This window comes from Hyperolius riggenbachi, chromosome 11, assembly GCF_040937935.1.
Source record: "Hyperolius riggenbachi isolate aHypRig1 chromosome 11, aHypRig1.pri, whole genome shotgun sequence".
Lineage (NCBI taxonomy): Eukaryota > Metazoa > Chordata > Amphibia > Anura > Hyperoliidae > Hyperolius > Hyperolius riggenbachi.
The window spans coordinates 183,024,423-183,052,050 of NC_090656.1; the positions used below are offsets into that span (position 1 = coordinate 183,024,423).

Genomic DNA, 27,628 nt, shown 5'->3' on the forward strand with positions numbered 1-27,628 from the left:
AGCATCATGTATATTTATGTAAACTACTTCCCATTTACCCAAAACATGTTTCTCTGTTGAGGCATGTTTATAAGGGGTATTTAGGTTGTGTATCTATACTGCAATCAGATGCAAATTTAAATGAGTAGCAACTCCTACAAATGTAGGGAGGCTCTGGTCTGTGAGGGGAGTACGTATTGCGGTGTCACTGCTTGATTTGCCCTGGTAGTGGCATTAGTAGTAAAATAGTCATTTACATGACTGATATTTTACCATGCACTAGCCAGCATCCATTCTCACTTACACGCTCGCCTCCTAGTGCCTAAAATCGCTCTCCCACCTCCCACCTAATGCCTAAACCTAACCCCCCCTCCTAGTGCCTAAAACAACCCCCTTCAAGTACCTAAAATGAAACAAATTCCCTCCCCCCCACCTAATGCCTAACCCTAATCCTCCCACCCCTTCCCTATAAGTGCCTAAACCAAACCTCCAAATCTTTGTGCCCAGATGAGAGACCACTAGCTGTAGAAGATCATCTACAATCAGCTACAGTTAATTCCTATCTAGTAGCCGATTTGCATCAGCTACCCATCTTACCGCTAAGGTGTCTGAGTACTGTTAATTTACACAGGTATCTATTAGATGCATGCTTACTTTAAAAAGACCGCCGCAAGTTTTCCACGCCGCGCATGCACGGAAGTGTATTTTGTCAATACACATCCGTGCACGTCATCAATTAGGCCATGGGAAGTGAGCACTAGAGAGCGTCACTTCCTGTATGGCCCACTACCAGAAGAGGATTACTGCGGTAATCCCAGAAGGCCTGTTTTTGGCGGTGCGGTCCCTGGACCACACCGCTACCACCAATATGCAGTGTGAAACCGGCCTAAAGTGTATCTGCAGTCAAAGAAATAAGAAACTATTACATTCAACGTCCATCATAGTTAATGCAAGAAAATGTTTTCATTACAGCCTAAAAATATGACTGTCAAAACCAGTATGAGTGTTGTCTTTTATCGTGCCTGCCTTTGGTTCCAACTTACACAGCTTCTAAACAAAACAAGTCAGATGAATGCACTGCTAGATTCACCTCTCAGTAATCCGCCTATACAATTTCCTCTGCCCCATATCACATATCCTTGTGATAAGTCCTGTTGGTATATTTACCTAATTTGACTTGTAAATGAGATGAGAAAGAGGGAAAAGCCAACACTCAATGAGGGAGGGAGTTAGGGAACTCTGGACTGAGGACTCTCCCACACAGAAGCTGGCTGCATTCAGCAGACATTAGGCTCAAGTCACAATAAATAAATACTTTTTTTGGGGAAAATTACTAACAATGTTAATTACCGTTTTTCCCACCACATTCACAATTCTTTTTCCTCATGAGAGTAAAAGTCTGTAAAAAAAAGTGCAGAAACAAAACAGAAGGAGGCAAAGGAGATTGGCACCAGATGCTAAGACGGGCAGAGAGTGGGGGTAGCAGGTGTAGATGGCCGTGCCTCCAGACCAACCAGAAAACGTTATTGGCACACAGAGAGAAAAGAATCCAGGCACCAGTAAATGTGAAGCAAATCTTGAATGCACCTTAATTCATCCCCATAAATACACCTGACAAGCAGTAAAGTGGAAGTCTGACAGCCGTTTCGCAGTAATAACCTGCTTCTTCAGAGGCAACAATTATAGGCAACAAGTATAATTGGTGCCTCTGAAGAAGCAGGTTATTCCTGCAAAACGGCTGTCAGGCCTCCACTTTACTGCTTTTCAGGTGTATTTATGGGGATGAATTAAAAATGCGTTCAAGATTTGCTTCACATTGACTAGTGCCAGTGCAGAAACAAGGCGGAAATAGTTTAAAAAGTTGTTAAACTGTCGTTAAAAGTGCCGACAAAGTACAAAAAAAAATTTGTTTCCAGTGGAAAAATTCTAAAATTCAGCAAACAGCTCAAAAGGCTCTTGACTACATCTAATTGGATGTGAAGTGAAAAATAGCACCAGGCACTTACAGATGATCAAACAATCAGTAATTAAGGATAAAACAATGGGCTCTATTCACTAACAGGCAAAAACACCGCAAAATTTTACCGCTATATTTCCGCCAGCGGTAAACTCCGCATTTTTTCCACATTCACTAATATTTTCCGCATGTTTTCCGCATGCGGGAAAAAAGATGCGGAAACAGCCATTATTCATGCGGGAATCATGCGGTAAAAAGGTCGCATGAAAAAGTGTTTAAAAGAAAAAAATTAAAGTCCACCAAGCACAGCTCTTAAGCCTCCACACTTCATTAAAGTCAATGGGATGCGGAATATATCACCTACTATTTGTAGGTGATAAAAAAAAAAAAATCGGTAAATAACGACGAAATGATGCACCTGAACATTTTTGAGAATTGATTTTTTATTGCGGAAAATACCGACTTTTGCGGAAATTTTTCCGCATGAATCTCACACTTTTACCGCACTTTTTCTGCATGCGGAAAAAACATGCTGAACATTTTGAGAATTTCAACTTGACGGTATTTTGGTTGCAAACTTCCCGCATGTGCTTTACCGCATGCGGGAAGTCTTTGAGAATAGAGCCCAATGTGCTCTATTTTCATCGTGAAATTTCTTTTTTGCTGAAATTACCTCTAAAATGATTTTTACTTACCGCACTTTTATCACTTTTTTACCACACTTTTTCCACACACGGTAATTTCAGGTGGAAAACATTGTGAATGTGGACAAGGTCATACTTCAGTCAGTAATTTTTTGACACTTTGTAAATAGAGGCCATTACGAGATAGTTACCTCTCCAGGATCTACAAGGATGTACATGACCCCTCTTCCTCCTCCCAGGCATTCCATCTCTATGGAGCTATTGGGCTACAGACAGTATCTATGAGAAACTGTCCATTCCCTCGTAGAAATAATTGCTTTCTGCTGTAACTCCGAGATACATAACATTACCTAAGCAGTTAAGAAACCTGACATAAGTGTTATATAGAGGATGCCAAAAGCTTTTCCCTTTTACCCATGCTGCTTGGCTATGGTATATACTCGCAAGCAAGCAAGCTGATCTCCTGCACTTAATACTTTTTTGAATCATTGACCTAGAATGGGCATAGAGATCAGGTGTTCTGACTCCACTGACTGTTTGAAGCCGGTGTGTGACTCAGACACTACAGAAGCTAAAAGACAGACAAAATGGATTTCAAAGAATATGTAAAGGGCAGTCTACACACATACTCCTCTGACTACAGATTTTCTTTAAAGCTAGTAATAATATTACATTACGGTCTCCAAAACTTTGCCGCTTCAGGTACTACAATCCCAGGCTTTGCTTTGTTCAATGGTTACTTGTACTGTTTAAACTTATAACATGTATACCATATATCTATTCTGCTAGCATCCATTTATTACTTAGTGCTATCCAGTATAGCCAGTGTAACCCATACAAACTCACACAAACAGTTTTGCTATGTTCCCAGTGATCATTGGCCTAGCAATAGGGGATGCAGATGTTGTGACCCTAGACCAGCAGGGCCCACCATGGAGCCTCCTTCAACCTCTGTATTAGCTTTTCATTGGTACTATGCTGATAATGAACACATATACCGTATATACTCGCAAGCAAGCCGAATTTTTGACCCCCAAAAAGGGGGTCAAAAGTTGGGGGGTCGGCTTGCTTTCGAGTCACCTGTGGTCAGCGCATAGCCCCGCAGCCGCCGCTATCACCTGAGCTGGCGCCGCATTCTCTATTATTCTCCTCTCCGCTCGTAAAGTAATTCACTCACAGCACCGCACCCCACGGGGCTGCTGTGATGACGAGGCAGGAAGCCATAGAGAGAGAGCGGTTCCCATAGGTACAGGAAGCCGCTCTCTGTATGGCTTCCTGCCTCGTCATCACAGCAGCCCCGTGGGGCACGCTGCTGTGAGTGAATTACTTTACGAGCGGAGAGGGGAATAATGGAAGATGCGGCACCAGCTCAGGTAATAGCGGCGACCGCGGGGCAGGGGAGAGGAGGGGGCACTAGCCGGGCACTGTACTAGCTATACTGGGGCGCTATACTGGGCACTACCTACCTATACTGGGCACTATACTAGCTATACTGGGGCACTATACTGGGCACTACCTACCTATACTGGACACTATACTAGCTATACAAGGCACTCTACTAGCTATACAGGGCACTATACTAGGCACTACCTACCTATACTGGGCACTATACTAGCTATACAGGGCACTATACTAGCTACACTGGGGCACTACCTAACCATACTGGGCACTATACTAGCTACACTGGGGCACTACCTACCCATACTGGGCACTATACTAGCTATACTGGGGCACTACCTACCCATACTGGGCACTATACTAGCTATACTGGGCACTATACTAGCTATACTGGGGAACTACCTAACTATACTGGGCACTATACTAGCTATACTGGGCACTTTACTAGCTATACTAGGGCACTACCTACCCATACTGGGCACTATACTAGCTATACTGGGCACTATAGTAGCTATACTGGGACACACTGGGGGATCACACGGCCAGCATTTCCTACCCCCGGCTTATATGAGGGTCACTCATTTTTCCCTGTTTTTTTTCAGGTAAAAGTTGGGGTCGGCTTAAATGCGGGTCGGCTTGCTTGCGAGTATATACGGTATATGTGAGGTATCCAGATGATCACCAATTACCATTGAGACCCAATACCCCAATCTCCACCGAAAGCCAAGCCCCCGCCCGACTTTAATGCGAGACTGATTAAGTCTACCTGATTTTGGTTGCCCCCAGGACTTATTTGTGCAAAGTGATCTGAGGCCGAGCTAACCAATGAAACACTCAAAAACCCAGCTAATACAGAGTCCAGGAATGGAGTCAAAGGTCACACACAGGAGGTCAGATGACTTACTAATCCAAGAAATAAAGGAACTCTCAGTGAGGAACCAGCCAGAGGTGATACACGGAAGATCCAGCAGACAGGCAGATGCACCAGGGGATGAGACAAACGTGCTCAAACCAAAGGTCTGCACACAGAGCAATACATAAGCAACCCTTCTCTGAACAGGAAGCTGAACAGCATAACAGGCATGGAGCCTAGGCAGGAAGGACTTTTATAGCACAGGCAACCAATCAGAGAGCAGATGCAAGCCAGACTCACAAGACCATTAATTAATCCAGAGTGTTGTAGGTGAACTTGGCTGCAAGCCAGCTGCCATGCAAAGAAAACTCACCTGATAAATAATTAACTAAGTGAGAAACAGGTAAGCTTGCTGTAATGCCTAATGCCTGGTACACGCCATGCAATTTCCCGTCAGATTTCAGGTTGAATCGATAATTTCCGTAAGGTCCGATCTGATTCCCAATTGTTTTTCCGATCGACTTTTCCATCACTTTAAGTACAATCAGAAAAATGATCAGGAATCAGATTGGACTTGACAGAAATTATCGATTCCACCCAAAATCTGATGGGAAATTGCATGGTGTGTACCAGGCATTAAGTTGTCACTGGTCGGCGTAGAACATAACAGGAATGTGCAATACTGATTCTCATTCCTAACAATGTGCTTTGAATAGTGGTAAACATTTACAACCTGCTCCCCTCCTCTGCTTATACCTCTCTGAAAATGGAGATGTCTTTGGCAGGTTTGGGGGCTCTTTATTAATTGATATCTATTGAGTGCTTGAGGGGGCCCAATGCAATGCTGGGAATACACGGCTCGATTTTGAGCCATTAACCACTTCAGCCTACAGCTTCGAAAATCTTATGCATCCAAGCAATGTTCACCTCCCATTCATTCGCTAATAACTTTATCGCTACTTATCAAAATTAATTGATCTATATCTCGTTTTTTCCGCCACTAATTAGGCTTTCTTTAGGTAGTACATTTTGCTAAGAGCCACTTTACTGTAAATACATTTTAACAGGAAGATTAAGATAGAAATGGAAAAAAAACATTATTTCTCAGTTTTTAGCCATTATAGTTTAAAATTAATACATGCTACAGTAATTAAAACCCATGCATTTTATGTGCCCATTTGTCCCGCTTATTACACCATTTAAATTACGTCCCTATCACAATTTATGGCGCCGATATTTTATTTAGAAATAAAGGTGCATTTTTTCAATTTGCGTCGATCACTATTTACAAGCTTATAATTTTAAAAAATGTAATAAGATACTCTCTTGACATGTATATTTAAAAAGTTCAGACCCTTAGGTAACTATTTATGTAGTTTTTTTTTTTTTAATTGTAATTTTTTTTATTATTTTTTTTAATACAAAAATGTATTTGGGTAATTTTAGTTTGGGAGGTAAATAGCCAATTTTAGATGTAAAATAATGTATTTTTTATTCAATACAGGTATGTGGGTGCAGTTTACTATTTGGCCACAAGATGGCCACATTCAAAAAGTTCCTAGATGCGAACGATGTCGCATCTAGGAACTAAAATGAAGAGAAGTTGTTTCCTGGGGGCAGAAATACCACGCTCTCTGATGAGAAAGCGTCGGTATTTCTGCCGGGGACTTGGATCGGTGAATGGGAATTATATTCCCATTCACTGATCGGGGGGGCAGCGGGAGGTAGCGGGGGCGCGCGCGGGCGCGCGCCCGATCGCGCGCAACACACGGCTGCAGCACCACTGCCTATCTGGACGGATATATGCGTCCAGATATGGCGAAGTGGTTAAGTTTGCTTGATAGATAAAATTTCCGACATGTCCGATCTCCCGCCCGACCGTTTCGCTGCTTGATTCCAGATGGAAGAAAATCGAGCGGAAGATAAGAGAATTGACTGCGGAATCGAGCAGCGAAACGAGCCTTGTATGCCCAGCATTAGGCCTCTTTTCCACAGACTGTTGAACTGTGTGCTCAGCAAGCAGTTACTAGGCAGCAGTGAGCAGTTATCAGGCAGCAGAAAACAGTTCCCAGGCAGCAGCAAGCAGTTGTGAGAGTTTGAGGGGCATTTCACTGCCTATTAACTGTCCGTGGAAAAGAGGCCTAAAAATCACACTGGAGCCCACAGTGCCTTTGCTGCATCGCACTGCAGGTGTCCTGAAACACATGCACGGCAATGGAAGAGTTTTCACTACGTGCATGCTGCAGATTCTTGCATGGCCGCAAACGACAGCAGCTGCGTCCCATCTCCTCCAATACACTTCCGCATCGGGAGATGCGGAAGTGATGCGGCCGGCAGCGGAAGTGATGCGATGCGGCTAGGTAGCCGCATTCGCATCACTTTACAGTGGAAACTGGCCCTTAGATTTTGCAACTGCTGTTCAGGAAATGCTGTTGAACACAAAGAAAACCCTGAGAATCCCCCATGAGGAGATGGGCTGACCCAAAACCAGGGGTCGAGTCGGGCGTGAACGTGGGTGGGCGACGTCCACCTGATTTTTAGAGAGGGTGGACGTCATCCACCCTGGCATATGTGGAGTGAGAGAGCGCAGTGAAGGGGGAGCGTTGAGCACAGCGGTGGAGAAGGGGGGACGTATCCCCCTTACCTCACCTTGGGGCTCCCCCTCCCTCGCTCTCCCCTTCAGAACTAAAATTTGCGGGCAGCTGGCAGCGGGCGAGACTTACCTGTGCCTCGTTCCAAGCGCCGGGTAATTTCTGCGTGCTGCTGCTCTGGTCTAGATCAGACTAGCGGCAATGGAAAGCCCCCTCTTGCGCTGGAACAAGGAAGAGGTAAGTCCCGCCTGCTGCCAGCACATTTTAGTTCTGGAGGAGAGAGTGAGGGAAGGGGAGCCCCAAGGTGAGGGAAGGGGGGGGGGGGGAGAAGTTCCCCCTTCCCCACTGCTGTACCTACCGCTCTCCCTTCTCTGAGCTCGCCCCTCCTGCTGGGGGGACACCGGCTACCTATTCTGGGGACACCTATAGACCTGGCTATCTGTACTGGGGACATCTATACACCCGGCTATCTGTACTGGAGACACCTATAGACCTGGATAACTATTCTGGGGACACCCCAAGACCTGGCTACCTATTCTGGGGACATTATACACCTGGCTACCTATACTGGGGACAACTATACTCATGGTTACTTATACTGGGGACACCTATAGACCTGTCTACCTATGCTGGGGGTACCTATTTTGGGGGGGGACTGCTGTCAGATTATCTGTATTTTTGGGGAACCGCTGTTAACAGATTAAGTGTATTTTGGGGAACAGCTGCCAGATTATGTGTATGTTAGGGGAAAGGCTGCTGCTGCCAGATTACGTGTATTTCGGGGAACTGCTGCCAGTTTGTGTATGTTTGTGGGACCACTGCTGCCAGAATACATGTATTTTGAGTGTTACATGTATTTTGGGTGATCTGCTGCCAGGTTTTGCAAATTTTGGGGAACTGCTTCCAGATTATGTGTGTGTTGGAGAAACTGCTACTGCCAGATTGTCTATTTTGGGGGAACCACTGCCATATTATCTGTATTTTGGAGGAATGCTGTCAGATTACATCTATTTTTGGGGGATACACTACAGAAGAGCACAAACTTCCCCGGCAGACCTTTTACACCATGGCTAAGGTCATGTATATTTGTCCCCACCCATGACCACGCCCACGCTATGCTTGACCATCCCCATTTTTGGGTGCAGGGGTTTTTAGGGTGACTCCACTCACCTCTTTTCCCTGGACTAGACCCCTGCCCGAAACCTGTCCGTTTTTACAAATGTGAACAGGAGTTACAAGCCGATAGCTTACCCTCTTGCCAACAGTCAGAACTGCACATGGAGAGGGGCGGAGACTGAAGTGAATAATGAAGATGCACTCACAAGCTGGAGGTCTGTGTGACAGACAGCAAGCTGGTGCTGCTATTGAATGACATTCAGAATCTATATTATACCAGCAAGCACACCCCTCTGAACTTGCAGCTTTGTCTGATAAGTGCCTTCATTTGCTTCATGGTAGAACCCCCTGGCTGAGTCCCAGAATCCCTCGGGGTCCCATACACTTCTCCCCCCCCCATGATGCTTTCAAAGTACAAAAGGAATGGTTTTACCAAATAGATAACTCATTGCAAGCATGACTTAAAGGCTTAAAGCACACCTTACCCAAGGCAAAGTTACATAAGGTAAGAACAGAGCTATGTTCATGCTGGATCCACATATATCTGGCTTGCTATGATGTTCTCTACTATCCCCTCAAAGAGACTCTGTAACAAAATTTTGAGCCTTATTTCTCCTATCCTACAAGTTCCTATGCCTGTTCTAATGTGCTCTGGCATACTGCAGCCTTTTCTAGTTGCACTGTCTCTGTAATAAAACTTATCTTCTTTCCTCTGTCGGGCTCAGGCTGGAATGTGTGGAATGTGCAGCACTGCTTGTGATAGGCAGAAGCTTTACACACCCTCTCCAAGCTCTCCTCTCAGCCTATCACACTCTGGTTAGCAGCCATGTCTATTGTTTGTAAACACTGCCTAAAACTAGCAATTACAAGCCAGGATTGCAGCAGGGAGTGGCAGAAACAGCACAGAGGGGCCCAGGAGAACATAATGAATAGAATGGTATGCTTTTTATTGTAAGAATTTTAGAGTACAGATTCTCTTTAAAGGAGTACTGTAGGGGGCCCTTAGGGAAAAAGAGTTGAACTTACCTCGGGCTTCCAATGGTCCCCCGCAGATGTTCTGTGCCCACACAGCCACTCGCCGATGTTCCGGTCCCTGCCGCAGGCTACTTCCGGAATTTACCACTGCACCTGCGGGGCAGTCTCCTCGCTCCCGCTGACGTCACGGGAGCGTACAGTACGGCCTATGCCTGCGCAGTGCGCTCCCGGGACATCAGCGGGAGTGAAGGGTAGGCCGTGCCGGTGCAGTAAGACGCAGTGGTTTTGCGACTTTAAAGTTGCAAATTCCGGAAGTAACCAGCAGCGGGAACAGGACCATCGGCGAGTGGCTATGCGGGCACAGAATGTCTGTGGGGGAGAATTAGAAGCCCCACGTAAGTTCAACTCTTTTTTCCTAAGGGCCCCCTACAGTACTCCTTAACCTCCTGAGCGGTATGGACGAGCTCAGCTCGTCCATCACCGCCGGAGGCTGGCGCTCAGGCCCTGCTGGGCCGATTTTCTTCAAATAAAGTGCAGCACACGCAGCCGGCACTTTGCCAGCCGCGTGTGCTGCCTGATCGCCGCCGCTCTGCGGCGATTCGCCGCGAGCAGCGGCGAAAGAGGGCCCCCCTAGCCGCCTGAGCCCTGCGCAGCCGGAACAAAAAGTTCCGGCCAGCGCTAAGGGCTGGATCGGAGGCGGCTGACGTCAGGACGTCGGCTGACGTCCATGACGTCACTCCGCTTGTCGCTATGGAGACGATCTAAGCAAAACAAGGAAGGCCGCTCATTGCGGCCTTCCTTGTTTATTCTGGGCGCCGGAGGCGATCGGAAGAACGCCTCCGGAGCGCCCTCTAGTGGGCTTTCATGCAGCCAACTTTCAGTTGGCTGCATGAAATAGTTTTTTTTTAATTAAAAAAAAACCCTCCCGCAGCCTCCCTGGCGATCTCAATAGAACGCCGGGGAGGTTAAAGGGGATAGTAGAGAACATCATAGCAAGCCATCGTCTCCTTGTCTAAAAATTTTACTTAGCCAAAAGTCATATTTTTCAAGGAGTGATTACAGGGCCAGGGGAAACAAGGAGAGGAACCGACAATGCATAGAGATATGTGGATCCAGCATGAACATAGCTATGTTCTTACCTTATGTAACTTTGCCTTGGGTAAGGTGCCAGAATCTGGCATGTATTCATGCTTCTGATCGTACTTCTGATGGTTCCAGGGGTACTCAGGCTTGATATACCTAACCAAGAATAACATATTGAGAGTTTTAGAAATAGATAAATATTATTTAAACAACACCAAATTAGTATTTTAGTTAATTAAAAACATTAGTAAATCCTTGGAAATTGTTTAGAACCAAGTATCATATACTATGATTAAATATATATTTGTCAAGGAGTACTTGTGATAATGTTTACTATGCTAGGGGGTACTTGGTGAGTACAGGGTTTTAAAAGGGGTACATACCAATAAAATGTTGAGAAACACTGATCTAGTTGGTACAGCCATTCCTTTTGTATACAAAAAGGAATAGGAACGCTGCTTTTTTTTCCTTTCCTTCCCCCCCCCCCCCCCCCCCTTTTTTTCCTTTTTCCTTTCTTCCCTGTTTTGATGCTATACCATTTATCATAATATATAATGTCTATTGCTATCTTACCATACATCTCATAGTCTGTTAACCCTCTGGGCGATACAATTATATCGCCCAGGAGGTGGCGCGGCACTATTTTTTTACATTTTTTATTTTTTAAATCATGTAGCGAGCCCAGGGCTCGCTACATGATAGCTGCAGCGCAGCGGCATCCCCCCACCCACTCCGATCGCCTTCGGCGATCAGAGTAAGCAGGAAATCCTGTTCAGAACGGGATTTCCTGCTGGGCTTCCCCGGTCGCCATGGCGACTAGGCGGGATGACGTCACCGACGTCATGGACGTCGTGATGTCAGAGGGAGTTCTGATCCACCCCTCAGCGCTGCCTGGCACTGATTGGCCAGGCTGCGCAAGGGGTCGGGGAGGGGGGGGGGCTGCGCGGCACGGCGGGTAGCGGCGGATCGGCGGCGATCGGAAGTTACACGCAGCTAGCAAAGTGCTAGCTGCGTGTAACAAAAAAAAATTATGCAAATCGGCCCACCAGGGCCTGAGAACTCCTCCTGCGCGACATACCCCGAGCTCAGCTTGGGATTATCGCTCAGGAGGTTAAACCTATGTCTGTTGTCAAGCTGTTTATTTATCTTGATGTGTGACCATGGCATCATTGGTTTTTAACTTTTTGACTTTTGTATATTGGCTCTGCCATTTTATATGTGATAATGTATATGTCACTTTAAGAGGGATAGCCATGCCCAATGTGGGTGGGCACCCGACTATTTAAACCTGTGTTGAATTTGTATATGCTGGCTATGATTAAGGAGCCTTTCAGAGCTCCGATACGTGTCAGCCTTTTGTGTGTCTACTGATGTGCTAATAAAGGAAGAAAGGTTTTATACCCACCCTTGGTGTAGCGGGATATCCCCCTTTTTTTGCCTGCATTCCTTTTGTACTTTGAAGCTGCCGATAGGGCATCACGGGGGGAGAGGTGCATGGGACCCCAAGGGATTCAGGGTCCCAGCCATGGGGTTCTACCATGAAGCACATGAAGGCACTTATCAGACAGAGCTGCAAGTTCTGAGGGGTGTGCTTGCTGGTATTTCCCCTATCACCCTACTAGTCCCTCAAGAGGAGGGCATGGAAGGGTAATAGGAGGGAGCATCACAGGAAGCCTGCCTCTTCCTGTCTGAAAGTTTGACATTAGCCAAAAGTCAAATTGTTCAAGAAGTGATTACAGGGCCAGGGGGAACAAGGAGAGGAACGGACAGGGCATAGAGGTATGTGGATCCAGCTTGAACATACCTCTGTGCTTACCTTAGGTAGCTTTTCCTCAGGTATCCTTTAATTGTTACAAGAACTGGTGGTAGTCTTTGACCAATACTAGTCAGATATCTACAGTGTATAAATGTAGTGGTTATATTAACCTCCTTGCCGTTCTAAAAAATCCAGCAAGGAGGCAGTGCCGCACTTTTTTTTAATCTTTTTTTTTTTAAATCATGTAGCGAGCCCAGGGCTCGCTACATGATAGCCGCTGAGCGGCGGCATCCCCCCACCCACTCCGATCGCCTTTGGCGATCAGAGTATGCAGGAAATCCCGTTGAGAACGGGATTTCCTGCAGGGCTTCCCCGGTCGCCATGGCGACCGGGTGGGATGACGTCACCGGGGTGACGTCAGAGGGAATCCCGATCCGCCCCTTAGCGCTGCCTGGCACTGATTGGCCAGGCTGCGCAGGGGTCTGGGGTGGGGGGGGGGGGCGGCTCGGCGCGGCGGGTAGCGGCGAATCGGCGGCGATCGCGTACTACACGCAGCTAGCAAAGTGCTAGCTGCGTGTAGGGAAAAAAATATGCAAATCGGCCCAGCGGGGCCTGAGAAATCCTCTTGCGCAGGTTACCCCAAACTGTGTTCGGGATAACCGGCAAGGAGGTTAACCACATATCCTGTTTTAATTATCAATATATTTGTCAGCGAAACTTATGATACAAAACTATTTTGGAAGCCTTAACTTTGTAACAGTCAGTTTAATTAGTGGCCTACAAGTGCTCCAGGCTGATTTACTAATTCTAATGTATTTTGCTGCAATAACAAAATCACGCCTAAAAATGAAAAATCACATGCGGACAACGCAAACAAATATAACAATTCTTAGGGCCACAGTAAAAGGATTGCAGCGACAGAAGTAGGAGGCAGAGTATGAGTGTGCTTCCCCACTAGAGGGAAGTGTAGGAAGGCAGGAGAGATACCAGAGGATTTCTGCTATCAATTGCTGTACAGGCCAAAGTCGTATAATCACTGATCACATGACCATATGGCATTCCAAGTACACTCATCAGCACTGTGTTATCTCCTATGAAGAAACTCATGTGTGGCGTCTAAAAGGTCTCAGCATCAACTCCCATAAAGAGAAAGAAATAACTGTTTGCGCCACAGTCCATCGCTTTCTCATGGCCTAAAATCATAATAATTAATAATAATAATGATAATCCTAATATTTGTATAGCGCTTTTTTCCTGTTGGACTTAAAACGCTCAAAAGGCTGCAGCCACTAAGTGGGCACTCAAAGGGACACCCTGCAGTGCTAGGGAGTCTTGCCCAAGGACTTCTTACTGAATAGGTACTGACCCTATCCAAGATTCCAACTCTGATCTCCCACGTCAAAGGCAGAGCCCTTAACCAGTACACTATCCAACCAATGAAAAGGTAGCATACATGTATCTCCAGTATTGCAGAAATACCGCTATCCAATATGCCTCCCACAACTCACAGGCAGATGCTGGTAAACATCTATCACTGGATTCTATAATGCTGGGAGCCAACAATGCAACTTCCTGTCCGATCAACGGGTCATCTGACAGGAAGTTGTATCGTGTGTACATGTCCAAACAGCTCCCGATCAATAAAAGGATCAATTTTCCAGTGATAACTTCATAAAATCGATCCCTTTATCAATCAGAAACAGAAGGGACCTGTTGAAGATAATGGTCGAATTCCCATCAATCGGACAGGAAGTTGCATCGCGTGTTCCCAGCATAGGTGGTGTGACACACTAGGAAGCATCACCTTAGTAATTGCACTGCAGCACCCCTGGCCTGGTGAGGCTCCTGTTGAGAAAACACACCAACAAGGAAAACTGCAGAGTGAGATATGCAGCCTGCCATATTTATTTCCTTCTAAACAATACCAGTTGCCTGGCAGCCCTGCTGAACTTTCATGCCTCAATAGTGTGTGAATCACACACCTGAAAAAAAGCATGTGGCAAATCCAGTCAAACATCTGATCTGCATGCGTGATCAGGGTCTATGGCTAAAAGTATTAGAGGCAGAGGATCAGCAGGACAGCAAGGCAATGTGCATTGTTTAGCCTCCTGGGGACCGCCGAGCGTAAATCCTATGCTGCACTTGTGGCTGCTTAAACCTGATGCGGGGTAGAATTTACGCCACCTGCTTTTACCGCTCCTGCCGCGGTCGTGCACACCCGAGAGGGGAGATTAAGTGGACATATGACAGCTGACATCGCCGGCCGATCATAGTGATCACTAAAAGCATCAGCGGTAGGAGGGGAAGAAGAGGGCCGGGACTCACCTTCCTGACGTTCCCCCGGCGATCGTCGCTCCCTTCCACTCTGCCTGGCATCCCTGCCTCTTTTGTCGGGTCACGGCTTGATGACGTCATCAAGCTGGGACCCGGAACTTAGTGGCAATGCAAGAAAGGATGGCGGACAGAGTGGAGGGGGTAGAGCTGCTGATCACAGGACCCTAGGAGGTGAGTAATGGCTGCTGGCTATACAGGGAACACATGTATACTGGGGACACCCATGCCTAGCTATCTACAGTGGCTTGCAAAAGTATTCGGCCCCCTTGAAGTTTTCCACATTTTGTCACATTACTGCCACCAACATGAATCAATTGTATTGGAATTCCACGTGAAAGACCAATACAAAGTAGTGTACACGTGAGAAGTGTAACGAAAATCATACATGATGCCAAACATTTTTTACAAATCAATAACTGCAAAGTGAGGTGTGCGTAATTATTCAGCCCCCTGAGTCAATACTTTGTAGAACCACCTTTTGCTGCAATTACAGCTGCCAGTCTTTTAGGGTATGTCTCTACCAGCTTTGCACATTTAGAGACTGAAATTTTTGTCCATTCTTCTTTGCAAAACAGCTCCAGCTTGGTCAGATTAAATGGACAGCATTTGTGAACAGCAGTTTTCAGATCTTGCCACAGATTCTCGATTGGATTTAGATCTGGACTTTGACTGGGCCATTCTAACACATGGATATGTTTTGTTTTAAACCATTCCATTGTTGCCCTGGCTTTATGTTTAGGGTCGTTGTCCTGCTGGAAGGTGAACCTCCGCCCCAGTCTCAAGTCTTTTGCAGACTCCAAGCGGTTTTCTTCCAAGATTGCCCTGTATTTGGCTAAATCCATCTTCCCATCAACTTTGACCAGCTTCCCTGTCCCTGCTGAAGAGAAGCACCCCAAAGCATGATGCTGCCACCACCATATTTGACAGTGGGGATGGTGTGTTCAGAGTGATGTGCAGTGTTAGTTTTCTGCCACACATAGCGTTTTGCATTTTGGTCCAAAAGTTCCATTTTGGTCTCATCCAACCAGAGCACCTTCTTCCACATGTTTACTGTGTCCCCTACATGGCTTGTGGCAAACTGCAAACGGGACTTCTTACGCTTTTCTGTTAACAATGGCTTTCTTCTTGTCACTCTTCCATAAGAGCCAACTTTGTGCAGTGTACGACTAATAGTTGTCCTATAGACAGATTCCCCCACCTGAGCTGTAGATCTCTGCAGCTCATCCAGAGTCACCATGGGCCTCTTGACTGCATTTCTGATCAGCGCTCTCCTTGTTCGGCCTGTGAGTTTAGGTACACGGTCTTGTCTTGGTAGGTTTACAGTTGTGCCATACTCCTTCCATTTCTGAATGATCGCTTGAACAGTGCTCCGTGGGATGTTCAAGGCTTTGGAAATGTTTTTGTAGCTTAAACCTGCTTTAAATTTCTCAATAACTTTATCCCTGACCTGTCTGGTGTGTTCTTTGAACTTCATGGTGTTGTTGCTCCCTATAGTCTCTTAGACAACCTCTGAGGCCCTCACAGAGTAGCTGTATTTGTACTGACATTTGATTATACACAGGTGCACTCTATTTAGTCATTAGCACTCATCAGGCAATGTCTATGGGCAACTGACTGCACTCAGACCAAAGGGGGCTGAATAATTACGCACACCCCACTTTGCAGTTATTGATTTGTAAAAAATGTTGGGAATCATGTAAGATTTTCGTTACAAATCTCACGTGTACACCACTTTGTGTTGGTCTTTAATGTGGAATTCCAATAAAATCGATTCATGTTTGTGGCAGTAATGTGACAAAATGTGGAAAACTTCAAGGGGGCCGAATACTTTTGCAAGCCCCTGTATACTGGGAAGAATACCGTTGCCTGGCTATCTAAATACAACATGTGAAAATTCTCTGGTCCTTAAGAGGGGGTTAGGCTGATGGTCACCAGAAGGCTACATTGAAATAAATATAGCATTTTCCTCTTCCTTCAGTTGTCCTTTAACGATTGTAGGACAGGCTACAATAACTGCTATTTAATATGGATCAATAAAATAGGCATTTAAAAACTTTGAGCTACATTCACAGTGGTGCAGGGTAATGAGTGCATTATAACGCGGCTTTCCACACTGTAATTCACCACCTATGTGACATTCACAGAGCGGTCGGTGCGTTGCGGTATAACGGCATGCGGCATCCCAACGCACAGCATGCAATGCGTTACTGCCAACCGCGAGACAGTGAAGCATATTTTTAATTGATTGTATGTTTCACTGTATGTGAAGCAACTTGCGGCTAACATGCAGCACAACCCTGCCATCCTGTTGCATAGGGATGCTCAATCGGATTCTGCGGAATTGAAATTTCCAATTGGAAATTGGCCTTGATTTGAATTCGGAAATCTAAAAACAAATATCTGAATTCCGTGGAAATCCGATTTACCGCAACTCGGTAATTTTAGCCCAATCACAGAACTCGAAAGTATTGGAACAATCAGAGAATGAAGAATTTTTCAGCAAAAATCAGATCATTTTAGTTTTTTTAGAAGTAATTTTTCATTTTGTGCATTCTCGGATTAAAAAAAAAAAAAAAAAAGGCCAAATAAAATACTGCTCAAACATCGGAGAAAATGGAAATCGGAAATCAAAAAAGCGGAAATTGGGATTGGCAGAAATCGGAATTTCTGTGGAATCGGAAATGGGCATTTCCGACCATCCCTGTTGCGTTCCTGCTTCTTGCAGGGAATGCAACCGCCACTGTGAATTTAGCCTCAGGTTGCACCAGTTTCTCCTTATTGGACAGTGGGGCGGGGTGATCACCAAGGTACAATCTTCCAACACACTTCTCCTTTAAACTTTCAAGTATGAATTACACATTTCAGCATTAAAGGACAGCCACGTACCTCCCCTCACTTTGACAGGGAGTGGTCTTTCCTTTTACAAACAGCAAGTGAATTGTAGGTTGGTACCACATGCTTCATGATCTGCAGAGCGCTCTCCAGAAGTCCCACTAACTTCCGTCTGGGATTGCTTTACTAATTAAAGATCTGACAGTTTGGCACACACACCCTTCCATTTCCGTTCAGTCTTCAAAAGAGGAAAAAAAATCTAAATATTCCTCCCAGTCATCAGTCACACGACATACTGGTGCTGATTCACTGTGATACAGACTGACGCCTCGCTTCCAAGTGCAATTCGAAGAAAACATGGATAAATATAGCATTTAGGCAACACAGAGATGAATTAACATGAAATGGGGCCTAGGTAACCTAGTAGATTTCTTCCCTCCTTATGGTTTTAAAGTTCCAAGATGGGAAAAGGGTCAGAAAAAGTGGCCCCCCTGACACCCACTGAGCCTTAGGCACCTGCCTAGGTTGCCCGGTGCATGATCCTGCTCTGACGAAATATCACAGCCCAAGCAAGGTTCTCGCAGGGAGAGAGTTCAAGACTATATTTTATTATTTAAAAAAGGGGTAAAAAAAAATCAATTTTTGTAACATTCTTTCGCAAAGCACATTAAAGGCTGTTGCATCAATTAGGACTAATTCCTCTTTTTTTCAGAACCTCTTTGTAGAAAAATCTTATATTTCAGCAATTTGCATTATCCACAAAATCTGCTTTGAAGTTCTAAGTTATGGCAAGAGAAGGATCCACTTATCAGCACATAAAAATGTTCAAAGCTTATAATTCCCTGAAACAGATGTACATTATCATAGGATTTTCTTGTGTCTTTTGGGCTGCATGGGTAATATTGTATCCTATTCCCATTCACAACCCCCCCTCGTTTTACAATCTCTTCTATACCGAAGGATTTAGCCTGCTGTGGCAATCCACACTTCAAAGATTTCTGCCTATCTATTAGAAACAAAGCACAAAGTGAGAACATATGGCCCTTTTTAAATTCCCACATTTAAGTCAATATCATTTCTTTTCTTCTTCAGCAAAGAGAAACAGACTTAAAAGGTTTATCTCCTCCTACTCTAAAGTGAGTGTCTATATTTAATGCCGGCTCAGCAATTGTTTCATTTTCAACACATTAAAAAATAAAGGTGTCAGGTCCACAAAATGTATCTGTGTTAAAGTGATCCGGAGCCAAAGCTCAGGATCGGAATCAGAGCCATACCTTAAAGTGGAATATAACCCTGCATTTCATCTTTGCACTAAAACATTATTTTACAGCATATTATATGCAACCAGCATTTTTTTTTTTTTTACTAGACCAGCATTGGAAGGGTTACACACAGAGCTTGAAAGTTCAGTGCAGTGAAATGCAGATGCATCCAAACTTTAGATAATGTTATCTTGTGTTTACTTACATGTATCAAGTGAGGAATGTGACACATTCTCTGACTACGGAGAAGCTGCTGGAGACAGAGAGACACTGAAAGCTTGTCTGGCTGCAAAACAGCAATGAGTAAAACCAGTTATTAATAAAATGCAAAGTCTGCTCACAAAGCAAAAAACTGTACTTTTGGAAACATATAACTTCTAAATGAATAATAATACTTATGCAGAAATGCAAATATGATAACCGTATGGCATATAAAAAGTAGGAAAACATGTTTTTATTGAATATTATGTCAGGGTTTTAAACCGCTTTAAAAGTGGGAAGCCTCAAGATCCTTTTGAGGCTTCCCTTGCTGATTTGAAGCCCCCTCGTTGAGGGCTGGCCTCCTCCACATCAGGACCGTGCAGCTCTTCCTTCTGAAGTGTCGCTGTGCACTAGCTGGGGAGCCGCAGAGTTTAATTTGACTTGCACAGTAGAAGGGAGGATGTGGCACTGCTGTACTGACAGAGGAGGAATTGAGGACGGCCGACTGGCTGGGGGTGAGCAGTTTGTTTGTCACATACTCACAGCCAGCCAGTGTACTATTGTGTTGAGCTGCAGCATGTCATGTGAGAGCATTAAATGAAGTAGAGTAAATTGTTGGGTGCTGTGCGATCATCCCTAATTGGGGAGTTGTCTGTCCCTGGGCTAAGTAAAGATTTCACGTGCCTGGCTTGATAGATGCCAGGCATCCGTCCGATAATTTCCCATCTCTGTCTTGAAGATAGGGGATTGCATATTACTAGTAGGGAACTCAATAACTCTATGCACAGGCATGACCAGTGTAGAGAAGACACAGGCAAGACAAGACTCAGAGAATTTATATCGCGCACATGTCCATCATAGTCTAGGGCCAACGTTTTAGGGGAAGGCCAGCCAATAAACGTATCTGTGCAATTTGGGGATGTGGGAGGAAACATGGGTGCTTGGAGGAAACCCATGCAGATACGGGGAGAACATACAAACTCCATGCAGCTAGTGCCCTGGTTGGGACCTAGAGATGCAAAGCAAGAGTGCTGCCCATGGTTTACTTATATGTATGACTGCAACGCTACAAAAATGTAAACAGAAAAAAAAATCTAAATATCAAATTGCGCAATCACATACTGCACATGTGCAGAAGAATGCTGGTACACCTACAACTTACTGTATGTGCAAAAATGTGCTTCTCATGGATGGCGTTGACTAGGAATGGTTAATGAGATGCAAAACATTCCGAGTTCAGTATGCAAATTTTGTATGCACATTTAGGATGCATACACACATTCAATTTAGTTTGGCCAATTACTGGCCAATTGTGCCACCTCTATGTAGTATGAGAGCTAACCTACACAATCTGCACAACGTTTTCATAATCTGTTGGCCCCCATGCTACATGGGCCATTTACTTTTGTGCAAAGCACAAAGATAATAAATAACAAACAAGAAACATTTGACAGAAATGCTTCTAGTGTGAATTGAAGAAAAACAACACTATCTGCATTTTTTGGTGTGAAAGAGCGTTCAATGTACAGTATGTAAATACAAAAATAAATAAAGAAGGAACCTGATATTTAGGTCACTGCTGGAAGCAGAGGATCCCTGCACTTGACTGCAGTTCAGGGACCAATCACATTGTTCTCAGGCAAAGAGTGATGTTGTAAATGGATTATATTTAAAATGGTAAAATGTTACCAGTGGGGTCCCGTCTGGGATTGCTTTACTAATTAAAGATCTGACAGTTTAACACTTCAATTAGCTATTAAAAGGTATTCATTTTAAAATACTTTTTTCTTAAAGTATATGTTACGTGAAGTCCAAAAACATATTCTTATCTATGGAGAGAAAAGGCTGTGGGTCCTATAGAACCTTCCCACTCCTCTCATGGTCCCCTGGTTTCAGCGCTGTCACCCCCGCAAGAGCATTTCAATCACTTGGTATTCTATACAGCTCTGAGTATCCTCTCAAGGCATTGGGAGCCCTAGAACTGAAGACAGGCGGATGAGCACTGTGCAAGTGTGAGCGCGCCCGAAGCCTCCCGTGGGGATAGATTTTGTGGAAGTGGATGGAGGCTGGAACAAGGGGATAGAGATGTAGCGAACATCAAATTTTCGGTTCACGAACATCGAACCCAAATTTTCGTAAAAGTTCATGGCAGGCGAACGGCCGCCGACTTTAGCGGTTAATAGCAAAAAATTCAAAAAGACCCTACAGTTTTTGAGAAAATCTATTTTAAAGTTCTCCTTCTGACCGTGGGAAAATTAAATGCCCGCCGACTTTAGCGGTTAATAGCAAAGCCCCCTTAAGTGCTAGAAACACCAAATTTGCAGAAAATGTTAAGAACAGTGAACAAGAGGCAACAATTTTTTCTAAAAGACCTTAGACCGTTTTTGAGAAAATCGATTTTTAAATGCGTTAAATGACAGTTGTTAATGAAGCAAAACCTGTTGACTTTAACAGTTAATAGCGAAGCCCCCTTACATCCTAGAAACACTAAATTTGCAGGATATGTTAAAAAGATAGTGGAAAAAAATATTCTTTTCCTATTTTTTAAAATGTTTTATTTTTTTATGCGCAGTGTGGGATTTTTTTTTTAAATGACGTGGAGTCCCCCCTACTCAGCATATGTATCCCCTTGTCTCCTATGCAGGCTGGGATAGCCAGAATACGGAGCCCCGGCCGACTGGGGCTTCGCACCCTGAGCTATACCAGCCCGCATGGTCCATTGTATGGGGGGGCTTCGGGGGAGAGGGGCGGCTAAGCCTTCCTCTCCCCCCCCCCTCCCAGAGCCCTTGTCCAATCCATGGACAAGGGGCTCTTCCCCACCTCCGGTACCCCAGGAGGAGGTGGGTGGAACGACTCCTGGGGGGGAGGGTTCATGGGGGCCCTCCCAGGAGAAATGAGTACAGGGGTACAAAGTACCCCTTAACCTTTTCCACAAAGTGTTAAATGAAATAAAAACAAGAAAAGTCCTTCAAAATTATCCTGCACATTTGGTGTTTCTAGCATGTAAGGGGGCTTAGCTATCAACCGTTAAAGTCGGCGGGCGTTCGACTTCCATTAAAGTCTATGGTAAAAATGCGAACATGAATTTTTTTTAAAAAAATTGCGTTCTAGGCAAACAGCGAACAGCCAATGTTCGCTGAACACTGCTCGCCGGCAAACTGTTCGGGCCATCTTTAAGAGGGGACCATAAGAGGAACGGGAAGGCTCTATTAGAGATGGCTCGAACCTCCGATTTTCAGTTCGCAAACATTGAACGCGAACTTCCGCAAAAAGTTCGGTTCACGCAAACTTTTCGAACCACAATAGACTTTAATGGGGAGGTGAACTTCAAAAATTAGAAACATTTATGCTGGCCACAAAAGTAATGGAAAAGATGTTTCAAGGTGTCTAACATCTGAGTTTTTGCATGGGGGAGTGGGATACATGCCAAAAGTCCCGTGGAAAATCTGGATTTGACGCAAAGCAGCACTTTAAGGGCAGAAATCACATTGCATGCTAAATTGAAGGCCTAAAGTGCTTTAAAACATCTTGCATGTGTATACATCAATCAGGTAGTGTAATTAGTGTACTGCTTCACACTGACAGACCAAACTCACTGTGTAACGCACCGCACACAGCAATTTGTGTAGTGACGGTCGTGCTGGACTCGTGCGCAGCATGACGAGATTGCAGGTGATGGCGGCTTTCCAGCCCATATGGTCGCCGGGCTGAGGTAGCTCAATGACAGAACAGTGACTGTCCAGCTTATCGAATTTGGTCTGTCCACAATGAAGCACCGACCTTACTATCTTGGATGTGCCCTTCCCCCCACGCTGTGTGCCAGATATGACACCACTTGCTTTTCAACATCACGGTTGGGTATCACCTTTTTTGAGAAATAATTGCGGCCTGGTATCTTCCACTGCGGTGTGTGACTTGGCTTTTGTGTGCTGCTTTTCCTCAGGTGGTCATACATTTGCAGTTTGTGCCTTTGTTAGGAAGTGGTCCCTACGCGGGTCTTGGTCTTTCCACGGCTCAATTTTTGGTGGCAGAGAGTACAGATGGCATTGCTCTCATCTGAGGCAGACACACAAAAAAATGTCCACACCGCTGAGCCCTGGGGTGATTTGACACTTTGGTGGTGGCGGCCGACTGAGTGTTAAGTGGGGTGCCAGAATCAGAGCAGGAGAAGGAAGATATGTCACGCTTCCGTGCGGAAGCTGAGGTGTTCTGTGTTAAATAGTCAACTACGTCCTGACAATCTTGGGGGCTGATGGGACGCGCCTTATGAACACTGTACTTTGGTCCAGGGCCGCATGAAATCACAACAGCACTGTGAAGAAACGCGTAAAAGCCGCCACATGGACGCAGGATGGGGCGGCTGTTTCCGCAGCTGGCATAGCGGAACCCGGAGAAACCGCCGCGTCGGACGCGGCGGTTTGTACGCATAGGCCTGCTTCTCACAGTGGGGCGGGATGCGGAGGAAACCTAGAGGCGTGGGCGAGTCGGCATGTTGGATCTGTCTTTTGATATGCGCTTTTTTACTGAGGAGATGTGAGTGCACTACTTTTAATCTTTTAATAAATGATACAGTGCTTGGTGACTGATTCTGCGACCCATGGACACGTAAACAATGGACTGAATTTCACTATTGATTATCAACTGTTACTTTTGTTGAATATTGAGCTATTGTTATTTTGATAAGAGTGAGTGAGTGCATTTATACACTGGGTTAATAGGGAGCTCCTGGCCAGTGGCGTATCTGGGTAAAATAGCGCCTATGGCAAACACTACAATTGCGCCCCCCCATCCCCAGCCCCGCCCCCAAGCAGAGTCTCATTCCTCCATAATAAAAGCAACCAGGTGCCTCAAGATAAGGAAATTAAATAGCCAGGAGCGCCAAGATAATTAAGTAGCAAAGTGCCGCGTATATACATAATTTGAGTAGATATGTTCCCCAGACAACCCAATTAGGCAGACACATGCTTCTAGATATTAGTATAAGGTAGTCATCTGTGCACCTCACATTTGAAAAATACTCTTCAGTCAGTGGACAGTCAGTGACATGACTATGTAATCTGTAAAGTACTGCAGAAGATGTCAGTGCTATATAAATACATAATAATAATAATAATAATAATAATAATATGGTAGGACATTTCACTATGACCATGGCAGATATTAGATGTTATGCTTCTCTGAGGACAGTCAGTGACATGACTATGTACTCTGTAAAGTACTGCAGAAGATGTCACTGCTATATAAATACATAATAATAATAATGATAATAATATGGTAGGACATTAGACTATGACTATGGTAGGATTAGAGTGTGAGCTCCTCTGAGGACAGTCAGTGACATGACTATGTACTCTGTAAAGTACTGCAGAAGATGTCACTGCTATATAAATACATAATAATAATAATAATAATAATAATAATAATATGGTAGGACATTAGACTATGACTATAGTAGGATTAGAGTGTGATCTCCTCTGAGGACAGTCAGTGGCATGATTATGTACTCTGTAAAGTACTGCAGAAGATGTCAGTGCTATATAAATACATAATAATAATATGGTAGGACATTAGACTAAGACTATGGTAGGATTAGAGTGTGAGCTCCTCTGAGGACAATCAGTGACATGACTATGTACTCTGTAATGTGCTGCAGAAGATGTCAGTGCTTAATAAATACATAATATAATAATAATATGGTCGGACATTAGACTAGTGACATAACTATGTAATCTGTAAACAGCTGCAGGAGATGTCAGTGCTATATAAATACATAATAATAATATGGTAGGACATTAGGCTAGGACTATGGTAGGATTAGCGTGTGAGCTCCTCTGAGGACAACCAGTGACATGACTATGTACTCTGTAATGTGCTGCAGAAGATGTCAGTGCTATATAAATACATAATAATAATAATATGGTAGGACATTCGATTATGACTATGGTAAGGATTAGAGTGTGAGCTCCTCTGAGGACAGTCGGTGACATGACTATGTACTCTGTAATGTGCTGCAGAAGATGTCAGTGCTATAAAAATACATAATTATAATAATAATAATAATATGGTAGGACATTAGACTATGACTATGGTAGGATTAGAGTGTGAGCTCCTCTGAGGACAACCAGTGACATGACTATGTACTCTGTAAAGTGCTGCAGAAGGTGTCAGTGCTATATAAATACATAACAATATGGTAGGACATTACACTATGACTACGGTAGGGATTAGATTGTGAGCTCCTCTGAGAACAGTCAGTGACATGGCTATGTACTCTGTAAAGTGCTGCAGAAGATGTCAGTGCTATATAAATACATAATAATAATATGGTAGGCCATTAGACTATGACTGTGGTAGGATTAGATTGTGAGCTCCTCTGAGGACAATCAGTGACATGGCTATGTACTCTGTAAAGTGCTGCAGGAGATGTCAGTGCTTTATAAATACATAATAATAATATGGTAGGACATTAGGCTAGGACTATGGTAGGATTAGAGTGTGAGCTCCTCTGAGGACAATCCTGACATGCCTATGCTCTGTAAAGTGTTGCAAAAGATGTAGCTACTTGGATTTGAAATGTAAATTATACAGCGGTGACCGCAGGAGATGGGGGTTAACTTGTACATAAGTCCGTGGGATCCTATGCATTCCATTTGCGTCACATACAACGTGTGACGTGTTCCCCACGCCACTATCGCGCTTTCTCCTTCAAGCCAGAAGAAGGAAGTGCGGTAGTGACATGGAATGTGTCACACACATTGCGTGTGACGTGAATGGAACGCATATGATCCCACGGACTTATGGGTAAGGTAACCCCCATCTCCCGCGGTCACTGCTGTATAATTAACATTTCAAATCCAGGTAGCTACTCAAAAGCCCATCCCTGCTTAAAAGTACCTTTTGAGGGAGGTAGGATAGATGGGGGGAGACAAGCAGGGAGAATGGAGATTGTGATGGGGAAATGGAAGAAGTGTGGGAAAGGCAGGGGGTGGACACAAGAGAGGGGGAAAAAAAAAAAAAAAAAAAGAGTAGGAAAGGTGGGAGATAAAGAGATGGAAGAACAGACTTTGTGGAAAGGGAGAAATCTCACCAGGGCAATATTCACCAGTCCCGTTTGGAGGAACATCACACCACAACCATGCTGCACTTTATAGGAGAGAGAGGGGGCAGAGAAAGGAGATGAGCACATGCTGGAAGCAGAGAGAGGACAGGAACCAGGAAGTATTCAGCAGTAATCATCTTATCTATATTGTCAGGAGCTGCCTCTCTCTGCTCCGGTAACCTGATACACATGACATATGCTATCAGATTCCTCATACTCACCGCTGCCTCTCCTGCAGTAAGAACACACTCACTGTCTGTGTCACTTGGCTCCAGCTACGCAGACTCTTGTTCTCCTCCATGCTCCATCCCCCATCAGCCCCAGCGGCAGCAGCAAGGCTCCATGCAGCCAATCAGGAGGGAGATGTGAGCAATGAGCAGTGCCGACGTTGCCTGGGCGACTAAGCAGCAGAGGTGAATGGGACACGGAAAACGTTACCTACTGCTGTACGGCGCTCTGGACGCTGGCAGCCAGCTAGATCATCGCCATGGGAAGGTGCCAGGAGGTGCTCAGACCTGGCTGGGAGGGAGAGGGGATTTTCTAATTTATGCGCCCCCTGGGAGGTGAGTGACAAGGGCGCCCATAGCAGCTGCCCTATGTGCACGCCTCCAGATCCGCCTCTGCTCCTGGCCATCAAGTTAGCCTTTGAGGAATGGCGTCATTGGTTGGAAAGAGCAGAACATACGATCACAGTTTACACTGATCACAAAAATTTGGAATACATCGAGGGAGCTAAAAGATTAAGCCCCCGTCAGGCTCGATGGTCTTTGTTTTTCTCGAGGTTTAGATTTATAATTACGTACACTCCAGGTAGCAAGAACATGAAGGCAGATGCCCTGTTCAGATGTTTTGAGCCAGAGACAGCACAGCCCTCTACCCCAGAGACCATTGTTCCGTAGAAACTGATTCTAGCAACAACTGAGACATGGAAAGACTGGACGGAGACCTTAGGGCCCTTTCAACAGGACGCCCCGGAGGGGAAGCCCGAAGGGGTTATGTTTGTACCACTGCCATTCCGTCTTCAGATTTTACAAATGTTTCATTCACACAAAAATGCGGGACACCCTGGGGCCTCCAGAACACAGGATCTGGTTGCCAGGTGCGCTTGGTGGCCTTCTCTGGCAACGGATTGCAAGGAGCATGTTAGGGAATGTGCAGTCTGTGCAAAAAGTAAGCCCTCCCAGCTGGCACCTGTGGGAACGTTGCAGCCCTTATCCACCCCGAGTGAGCCGTGGACCCACCTGTCCATGGATTTTGTGGGTGAGCTTCCCAGGTCTGAGGGCATGTCGGTCATTTGGGTGGTAGTCGACCGCTTTAGTAAAATGGCCCATTTTGTGCCCTTAAAAGGACTCCCCTCGGCCCAGGAGTTGGCCGATTTATTCATCATCCATGTTTTCCGTTTGCATGGCATTCCGGAAAACATTGTGTCAGATCGGGGAGTCCAATTTGTTTCGAGATTCTGGAGGGCATTCTGTCACCAAATGGGCATGGAACTGTCATTTTCGTTGGGCTATCACCCACAAGCCAATGGTCAGACTGAGAGGGTCA

General features: G+C 45.1%; 1 protein-coding gene across 1 annotated transcript in view; it reads right to left on the reverse strand.

Annotated features, from left to right (window-relative positions):
• Nucleotides 1-26,365, reverse strand: part of NOD2 (nucleotide binding oligomerization domain containing 2) — a 216,183-nt gene extending 189,818 nt beyond the window's left edge. The window contains exon 1 of the mRNA XM_068261577.1: nucleotides 26,302-26,365. The gene's annotated coding sequence lies outside the window, so the exon portion shown is untranslated. The remainder of the gene's footprint in view (nucleotides 1-26,301) is intronic.
• Nucleotides 26,366-27,628: the final 1,263 nt, after the last annotated feature.